The sequence below is a fragment of the Tachysurus fulvidraco genome, chromosome 1 (assembly GCF_022655615.1).
Source record: "Tachysurus fulvidraco isolate hzauxx_2018 chromosome 1, HZAU_PFXX_2.0, whole genome shotgun sequence".
NCBI lineage: Eukaryota > Metazoa > Chordata > Actinopteri > Siluriformes > Bagridae > Tachysurus > Tachysurus fulvidraco.
Window position 1 is genome coordinate 13,556,474 of NC_062518.1, and position 10,692 is coordinate 13,567,165.

Here is a 10,692-nt window from a genome sequence, read left to right on the forward strand (position 1 = left end):
GTGGAATATGTAGAACTTAATCAAGGACATATATCCGCTTTCTGCTCAGTTAACATGTAGAAATTTGAGCAATAAAAGCAATACAGTAATTATATAGACAGAATAAGTGAGGATACATAATCTTTATATATACATCCGTCCTTGTATAATAACCTTGTTGCTTGATTCAGTTGCATGCTTCATAATGAACAGAAGCAATGGCCACTGTCTCTATTAAGTCATCAAATAAATACATATTTGTGTAGCTTTTAAAACAATGAACATGATCTCATAAGAGATTTTACATACCTCCAGGTCTAGATCTCGAGCCCTAAAGATTAAGCCACAGGTAACTTTCCCCAGAAAAAAAAACCTTTGGATTAATTTAAGGACCAATATGAAGAGGAACTAAACACAGAAGGGGGACGCACCCTCTCCTGGATAACTACCAAAAAAAAATTCTGATTAAATTTGTAAACAGAGAAGAAATATAACATGTGTTAGAAATTTCCAGGATGTTACGGATGTGAAACAGAGAGAGATACCGCAATTCTGGGAAGGTACAAGTTTCTAGGGTATCCAAGAGGCTCTAATTTCTAGGGAATTCTAGTGGTCTTGTACACTGCAGCAGAAAAGTGAATTAGAAAAAAAGACACAAACACAGATTGATGAAAATTCAAGCCTTTGTGATAGCTTTAAAGAAATTATGGAATAGACTACCACCTACAGTACTACACTACTCCATATCATGCAGCTGCCAGGAAAGAAAGCTACCATACAGTATAATCACTTCTAAAAGCTCACATCTAATGATCTCTGGCCCTACATTGAAGTATATCATGAATTATGTTGTCAAAAGCTGCATTGAGATAGATAATAAAAGCAGATCTGGTCAGAAGCCATTTATAGGTATTTTTATTTTAACCAGCGCCGTCTCAGTGTGCTAAGATCTAAACCATGTCATGTACAGTATATTATTCCTATACTGGTGAACATTTCTAGATTTTATAACGGCTATTTTGAAAGCTTGTGGTACATTTCTGTTTATTACTGTTAACCAATGTCCATTTCATTAGAGTAAAGGAATCAAAAGTCTTTTTAGAGCTGAAAATTCTATTGATTTTTTAAGTGGGTTTAGCAGTTTTCAAGATTACCAGCAGGTAGTCATGTAATTTGTCTTCAGAACTAGTTATTGGAGATGGAGAGGGGAATAAAATCACAGCCGTTTCACGTAAAATGAACGGTACTCTTCTAATAAGAATTTTCTAATGTCTAATAATAATAATACCAATCTTGTTAATTTTTTTAATTCTTCTGTGAATACTTAACATAGCATAAAATTATTTTAGCCAGGTTTATTGCTCATTGTATTCATTCATTCAACCATCCATCTTCAATAACTACTGTAGCTTTATCATGGTCAGGGTTATGGTGGATCCTTGACCAGTCCCAGTAATACTAGGCACAAAAAGGGAGCATTAACCTGATTATCACAGGCCACCACACATACACACACACACACACACACACACACACACACACACACACAGAGCCGCACAACAAGCGACAATCATAGAGGGGAACATGCAAGGCTCCACACAATAACATGCATCTCTAGATTGAACCATTACTCATGTAAATGCATGTTACATTCATTGCTGTCAAGCTGGATGTAACTCTAATACACACTTATTTCTTTATAAGCATAAGTATGGCATAAGTATTAAAACAGCTTATATAGCTTTTTCCAGAAATGTGTCTGTATCTTCAGTGTCAGTACTGTACATGAAATATTTTTTTGTCAGAGCTTGAACCTGAAATACTTTAACTCCTATCTATCTCTTTAAATCTTTCTCTTTTCCAACTACAGGTGAATCAGGTTAACCACAGTTCATCTCATTCTCTCCCTCTCCATCACTTTGCTGCTTCCTCAGGTGGAGCATCTGTCAGCGCCTTGGCCAAGATTGATGACGGTGGCCTTTACTGTGGCGGCTTCACCAGCATGCTCTGCCAGTTTTACATATTAATTTATGGCCCGCAGCAGTATAATTGAGAGGGGAGGTGCCATCGCTTTCAGAGAGGAATGAAAGTCATTCCATGGCTGATTTATGTTCCTTTCATCATCTTTTATAGTTTTTTTATAGGTCATGGAGGGCATGTATACATTGCCTTCACAGGTGAGTGCAATGGTTGATATTTTGCATAAAGGCTAAATTATAGGTTTAACACCAAGCACAGCCAATGAGAAGCTAGAAAGCTAAAAGGCACTGCACAGGAAATGGCACTAAATGATGAATGTGCCTTGTGGAATTGACATAGTAGGTATATAAATGCTAGGGTTACAGTTAACTATGGGTTAACAACTTTATATACAGATATTGTTATGTGTCCACGGAATGTTGCAAATTGACTATTGCTTGAGCGATGAAATGTTTACTGCAATAATAAATCAACTAATAAAAGATGACGTAAAATCAAAGACGGACAAATCACTAGCTCGGGTGACCGGAACCGGTGTCTGGGCTGTTTGATTTTTATCTATAGATGCCCAACAGACATATACTGTAGGTTCGCAAAGTGGTAAAATACACTAAGGCACTATATAGAATTAAATAAGAGTTTTACTTGCTACGTGAGGAGAAAACTATACATCTCAAAGGCAAAACATTCACCGATGGATAGATAATGTACTGGTGAGGTTTAAAACAGTTAGATTAAAACCAGGAGAGGTTAGGAACCATGGCTAAGAACTATTAGCTAATTAGCTCATCATGTATTACAAGATTCTGTGAGCTACTACATTTATAGCCTGGTCAGTTAGATTTCCTGGGAATGAGCAGCACAATAAAGCTTTACAGTTAAATAACCAGCCTGTTCTCTGTATTAAGAGATCCCTGATTTGAGGCTTTTATCCACCATCATCTCTTGTCTACAGCAGTTCTGAGATTTTCTACCAGCTTTTCAGACGTTCCCTATCATTAGCCAAATGCAAGCAAATTGTAAATGTTGCTGAAAGACTGAGCGCTGCTCTCAAGACCCTCATTAAAGCTGCATCATTAGCTGTGACCGTGTTGCCTTGATGATGATCTTTAGAAATGTCTATGATCATCTCTGACTGCTGTGTGTGCTGTGATTTTGGTGTCGCATGTCGCTTCGTTCTTGTCTTTGAATTGCCAGGTGATCCGTGTCTGAACTTTTCCCCTGTAGCTTCGCTCTAAAGCAGTCATTGAAATTAAAGTGAATGTTTTTTTGGGTTGGGGATGGGGTGGGGATGGGGGGTCTCAATACTTTTCAATGTCAATTGGTGGGATAAGATGCAATTTTTTTCTTTACCTGATGTAATTACACACACGTTTCGTCCTCAAGGCTATCACAAAGTGGACACAAAAACTGATGAAATGTGTTTTTTTTTAAATGTATGTAATGTATATATATATATATATATATATATGTGTGTGTGTGTGTGTGTGTTACTCTCTCTCTCTCTCTCTCTCTCTCTCTCTCTCTCTCTCTCTCTCTCTCTCTCTCTCTCTCTCTCTCTCTCTCTCTCTCTCTCTCTCTCTCTCTCTCTCTGCAACAACAAATCTGTATGCTGTCACCTGTAATAAAACCCATTTGTGGAGCACAGGATGTGAATAAGGAAGGACAAGGTCAGGGTCAGCTGACTGGTGAAGGGGAGAGAGAGCAGGACAGCACTGTGCAAGACATCCATTTTCTATCTTTTCCCACACAGACAAAACCACACACACAAACACATTTTCTTCTCACTCGTGCATGCATAGACATAAAAACAGAGATCCGACAATAATTATAAGTAGACTTTTGATTACTCTCCCTGAAGAAATGCTCTTTCACAAAGGCACGGCCTTGAGCATACGCTGCAGTGGACAGAACAAGCATTCAGAAAATTAACTGTAAAATATATATACTTTCAAAGGTTTCAAATGTTTTCCAATTCAGCAGTGTGTAATCAAAGCACTCAATATGGCAAAGTGAGAAAAAGAAAGAGAACCGGAGCAGGATATGTGAGTGGATGGAAATAGTCATGATTGGTGGAAAAAAGAAAAGGAAGCAAAAAAGTGGCCTTCGTTTTGATTTGAGGTGTTCTGACCTTGCTCTTATCCAGCCCCTGGATTAATGTCGTCTTGTGTCTGGGAAATTACTTTATGAACCAATAAAAGACAATTATTTATTCTGCAGTATCTCATCCGTCATGCTGCACTCAAAGCACAAATTTGTTCCCACTGACTTGCTGCATTTCTATTTACGTGTCTGCTTAGAGTCAATGTGTAAGCACAAAGGTCCAACCATCAATGGGACCTCAAAACAAGTGTTTAAGAAAACTGTTAAAAGGGAAACCAGTCTACCACTGGTACCTAAACATATTTTGATTAATCATTAATGATGAGTGTGTGGGTCTTGCTTTGCTTTCGAAACAGCTTCATGGCAAACATTACACGAGATGTTATAAACATTCTGGTCCATGTTGATATGAATCCAATAATTCATGCAGATTTTTCAGGTGCACTTGCATGCCTGAAATGAGCAGTTCCACCATATCACAAAGGTGTTGTATTAGATTCAGTGACTGGGAAGACCACAGATGAACACTGACCTTATTGTCATGTTCATGATCCCAGTCTGAGATGACTTTTGCTTTGTGACACTATCAAGGTGGAAGTTAGTTATTAGAAAATGGTTAAATTATGGCCATGAATTGATGCACATGGACAGCAATGATACTCAAAGTGGCAGTGGTATTCAAGTGATCATTCATATAAACGGCCTAAAGTGCAACAAGAAAACATTCCAGCACAGAATTACACCAAATCCACCAGTATTGAGAGTTGAAACAAGGTTGGTTGATTCCATGGATTCATGCTGTCAAAACCAAATTCTGACCCTGTAATCTGTGTGCCTTGGCAAAAAAACAAGATTCATCAGACCAAGCTACAATTTGCCTGACCTTACGGTTAATGCTCTGGGTTTTCATGTGGAAAGTCATGGTTCAAGCCGCATCACCGCCAGGCTGCCACTTTTGGCCCCTTGAGCAAGGCCCTCTGTGCTCTCTGCTCCATGGACTCTGTATCGCAGCTGAGCTCTAATTCCAACTTCCAAAGATGGGATATGAGAAGCAAAGTGTTTCATTGTGCTGTAATGTATACTGTATGTGACTAAATAGAGAGGGATCATCCAAAATGTTGGTGGTTTTGTGGAGGTTGTGCATGAAAATTCCTAAACAATCCAACAGTAAGGTCCCTGGTGGATTAGTTGTTAGGCTTTGGTTAGGCTTACTGCCATGGCCCAGTTTTGATTCCTGGCCAAGGAACCGGCTCCAGCCACTGGGTTGCACGAGGTATTATGCTCCCAGTGATGGTCCCAAGTATGGATACAATGGCATGCAAAAAAGACTGAGGGAGACTGTGACTGTCCCTGAAGATTTTACATCACTTCTGTTAGGATCCTGGACATGCACAATATTTTAAGCCCTTGTGTGGCACTATGATGTCCAATTTATAGTATATTCTCACCTCACACCAGTATTCTTGTGATGGACGCCTGACCAGGATAAAGTGATTAAGGAAGACTAATGAATAATTCCTATATTCTTAAGTTTGGTTATTTAAGTTCTTTCTTTTTTTTCAGGTCAGGCCACAGATTTTCTTTAAGTGGTTAAACTCTGTATATCTCACAACCATTTCTGTCTATGGCAAAATTTTAACCTAGTGAAAGAAACACCCAGGTTTTGGGTTTTACTGGAGCATCAAAAATCTACTGCAGGTTAAGTGGGATTTTTGTAGGCAGTCCCATTCCCCCAACCCCACACTTTTTGGCACTCATTCCAAGTTTTATATCAGTTTTTCCACAACACACAATTTCAATTGTTTTTAAAAACAATACTTGAAAAATGAAATGGACTTATCCATGATTAACCCGCCTTATCCACAAGGCACGACTGAACGTTTTGAAGGATGTAAACAACCTAAAGCAAATGCTATGGCCTTTGTAGTCACAATTTCTTTTAAATATAATGCTGTTCATACCTCTTGTATATTTCCAGAAAATGTGCAAAATCTCTGCCAAGGCACACTGAAGCTGTTCGGGCAGCTTACGGCGTCTTAACTAAGTCCATTGCTCTCAAAACAGATGTGTGTTGTTTCTTCTTTGTTTTAAAGTGAAGGGTGGGGATTTTGTGGTCAGTCCACCATAAACAGAGGAAAGAGTGAATCTAAAAGTTCTCTAAGATTTTTTAGACATTCATTCTTTTCTCTAATTAGATTGTAGTTCTGTGTAAAAAAAGAATCAGCTATAAGCACAAAAGTTTGAGCCACAAGGTCTCCATGCAAATGAACAGAGGGACTGCTTTATATCATGAGACCTTGGGCCAAGCAGACAAACCCCATGTGGACTGCATTTCCAAGCCACGGTTTTCTTTTTAATGCTCTGCCATATGCCTCGTGTCTCCTTGAAATGTGATTTAAGTCAGTAAAATGTTCGTTTCCATGTATGAATCATATCATGTATCGTGAAGATGTTTGCACAGATCACGGCTGCCATGTTCTCTTCAGAATTACTGGAACATCTCAGCATCTGTTTGAGACGAAATAATACTGCTGCATGTCACTGTATACAGTGCAGTATTGCTGTTTTGCCTGCAGTGCTGTGGTTGAAAGGCCTGTGCTGGAGTCTGTAGGCTTGTATCTATCTTTGACACTGATGTTGCATTAAGTCCTGTTTACCAGGTAAAATGTCGCAGTGCTTATTGTTTATTTCTGTGCCAGAGAAAGTACAAATTCATTATTTTCCAAAAAGAACAGAACAAAAATGTTTCAGTAAAAAAGTCCTTTGAGTATCACATTTAAATACACTTTTTGTTGCATGTAAAACTAGAAGACAGATGCAACTGCAGATCTTTTTATTCAAAGGTGCAAAATACAGTAAAAAACAAAAAGAATCATAAATGAGAGATTTGAGGCAAAAACAAATAATAAAACAAAGCTAGACTGAGCCAAGGGACCTAAAACACTGGGATGGTGCTAATCATATGAGGCACACCTTCCAAATAATGAGGTCATGTGACCCATGCTGGGGCTGATGGGAAATGTAGTTTTTTTTTCTTCATTCACCTGTTTTAAATATGTTAATATTTATGTTAATGGATTTGTTGATTATGTTTTTGTTTTATACTGAAAAATAACATTTTAGTTTAATATTTACAAAAGCTGTTTAAAGATACTGTGCTTATTATTACCATTCATTTTAACTAAGAAAACTATTTTCTTTATATAAGTAGATCTAAAAAATATCAAAATCACTCACATTCACAGAGCTTCATTTTATTTGATATAATAGCTGAACGTTTCATGAAATAAAGTGATTTTGACTTTAAATTGATTTTATATTCAAAATATATTCTGCACATAAAGACAGCAATCCCGCGACAGGAGCTCCAGGCGCTCTCTTGTGGCCAATGTTACAAACTGCAGCGGCACGCATAATGTGTCACACATTCAATTTATTTGTATAGCGTTATTAAAAATTTTCTTTGTCTCGAATTAGTTTTATAGAAGCATTGAAGCAGAACAAATATTTTAAAGTTTAAGTAATTATTTTTTATTAGTTTTTACTAGTTTTACTAAATAAAGAACAACATTTGTTCTTACATTACAAAAAGCTAATCTGAAAAAATAAATATGAGTAAGAAATCATCTTATTTTATTACAGCATTGCTCATTTGTTGCAGTTGTTTTGTTATGGTTGTGTTTTATCACCCTGAATACAACTTACAAATTTGGCAAAAAAAAACAAAAAAAAAACAGAGATGTTATGTAAATTTTTGAAAATACTACTACTACTACTATTATTATTATTATTATTATTATTATTAATAATAATAATAATAATAATAATAATAATAATAATAATATATCATTTATTTATGATTTTTTTTTATTAAATTAACATGTTTTTCAACCAAAATACAACCTGCTCTGCTACTTGAACCATTCATGATATATTTTTTATTATTTTATTACATTTTCCTTTGTCCCCCACAAATAAAATGTAATCCATGTGATTTACTTCACCCTCAGTGGAGTTGTTATCAAATAAATAAATAAATAAATAAATGAAGTATATATAAAATTGGATGGTTCTTCAGCCTTGGAAAAGAGAACTCTACCATATAAAGATAAATCGTTTTCAAGGCACAAATAATTGAATATATTCCCTTTAGAAAAAAATCTGTCTGACTGCAAGGTTTTTATTATATGAATGAGCAGGTATTTTATTGTATCCTTTGCCGGAATATTTGTTTTGGCATTAATGTCATCACAATCATGAAGGGACTCATGAAGAGATCATGAATCATGAAGGGGTTTAAAAACAACAAGAATAAATTAAAAAAAATTATTTTTTGTCTTCACAATCCTAGTCTTTTGTTTAGGAAAATGAAATAAAATCTTTGGCATGTCGTGCATACTGTACGTCTAGCATTCAGACATTTTACTATGATGTCAGTTCAACAAAAATCCATAGAAAAAAACAGGAGTACAAAAATAATAAAGTGTATCCCTAATGAGCAAGCCAGAGACAATGAATAACAATTCTATTTTATTTAGTGTTTTACTTTAATAAAGAGCGATAAACAATAACCGTACTCGATCACAATGTTAAAAACTGACGTATAAACAGCTCATGTAAATGAACTGAATAGAAAAATATTGCTAAGAGTTTTTAGACATTGACCTGTACATCAAGACACACACGATTATTCATTTATTTCCAGTTTCTTGTCCTCTAGCATTATTTCAATCAATAACAGCAAACAAAAGCAGGTTGTGTCCTCTGGTGGACAAGTCGCTGTTCGTGGTGTAGCAGAAACCTGCCGTCTCTGGAGGATTAACCGGCAGCGTCTCTGGGAAGCACAGAAATAATGACAGATGACTAAACAACGCCTTCAGCCTGAGATGTTGAACTGAGATGTTCAGCTCTCCACTCTTGAAGCTTCGTGAAGATTTGTTTCATTTTTCTGCATTCTGTCTGACAGCTTTCTGAAGGAAAGCCAGGAATCCAGCAAGTGTAGGCTTGGATTCGGTGTGATTTTTGGATGTGTAAGTTCTGCACTGAAGAGTGCTCATGGTCTGATGCCAGCTCACATAGGACTATACCCATCGAGTGGCTCTCCATCTGCTGAACGTGCTCCTGGTATCCCATGCTCCGTAGAGAGCTTTCACAAAGCATCTGTGTAAAACAGAATGTTTTGTACGTTGCTTTCTTAATACGAGACGCAGCAAAGTCCAGTAAATATGAGAACACACTGCAGAGAAGAGCAAAACACACACTTACCTTGTTGTGTTTTTCTGTGGATGAATCAGCGATGAGTCAGGAGTTGTAAAAAGCTCTGAGAGTTTACAATGCCCATGTTCAGCTTTTATAACCAACTTTATGGCAGACACACCGGACACCTGACACTTAACTACTAAACCGAAACAATCTTCTTTTCTCATAAAATCTGGGACTTTTGGCATACAGGATCAGTTTCTTTGTACTTTTAATGTTTGACTTTTTGAGGCAGTCTACAGTTCAACTCAGTCTGGACTTGTAAGGACTTTCCATGAAGGAATAGTAAACAGAAAAATGAAACAAAAAGAAACCATGATGTAGAAAATCTAAGGTAGTAAGTATAAATAATCAGAAGAAGAAGAATAAAAAAAAAGACATATGAACAGAATCCAGCACTCGTACTCCTTAAACTGAAGTGTTATTAACTTCTGGATCTATCATTGTTTGACCTTTAACAGTTACTTCCAGCTGCTGGTATGGTATCAATAACATATGGAGATATGTAACACTAAACACTAGATACCGATGTAGCATAGTTTAATGAAACCCAGAGATCTTCCAAAGGCTGTGAGGATCACCTAGATATCCACTTCCTGTAGCACTTAACCTACACAAGGTCATGGGGAGCCTGGAGCCTATCCATAGGGACTCATGGTACAAGGTGCTGGACATCTTGGACAGGGGGCCAACTAATTGTACACACACTGACACACTACAGACAAGTTAGAGACACCATCTTTGGAATGAGGGATGAAACTGGAGGAAACCCCACATGCAAACTCTATACACACAGTATGGAGGCAGGATTTTAAGGCTCTGGGTTGTTGATCAGAGGATCAGGGTTCACGCCCCAGCACTGCCAAGCTAACCCTCTATACTCCAGTGGTGCTGTATCATGGCTGACCCTGTGCTCTGACCCCAACATCCAAAGTTGGGATATGTGAAGAAAGAATTTCACTGTGCTGTAATGTCTATGTGACATAATAAAGGCTTCTGTTCTATATATATCAAATGGGGAATTTCTTAGAAGTTTTCATTGTGATTGTACTGTAGGTGTTCTGGTTTAAGACATCAAGTGAGTGGCAATTCTGTAAAAAACTGAGAAAGGACAGCTGAAGAACACTAGAAAGAAAGAGAAAGAGAAGTAACCAGGGAGTAACTGCAGTATATTTAAGTAATTATTGAAATAATAATTATAAAAATGTAATTAAATCACTACATCACTGAGCAGTAATTATCTTAAGAGGTGGGTGGAAACCCCTTTGAATGTAATCATGAATGTAGTGTGTGTGTGTGTGTGTGTGTGTGTGTGTGTGTGTGTGTGTGTGTGTGTGTGTGTGTGTGTGTGTGTGTGTGTGTGTGTGTGTG

At 37.1% G+C, this 10,692-nt stretch overlaps 1 long non-coding RNA gene across 1 annotated transcript; it reads right to left on the reverse strand.

Annotated features, from left to right (window-relative positions):
- Window positions 1–8,577: 8,577 nt before the first annotated feature.
- LOC125145900 lies at window positions 8,578–10,214 on the reverse strand. Its single transcript, XR_007144366.1, has 2 exons — window positions 9,328–10,214; window positions 8,578–9,222 (listed from the first exon to the last, which is right to left on the reverse strand). It is a non-coding gene; the product is annotated as an uncharacterized LOC125145900 (long non-coding RNA).
- Between the last annotated feature and the right edge of the window lie 478 nt (window positions 10,215–10,692).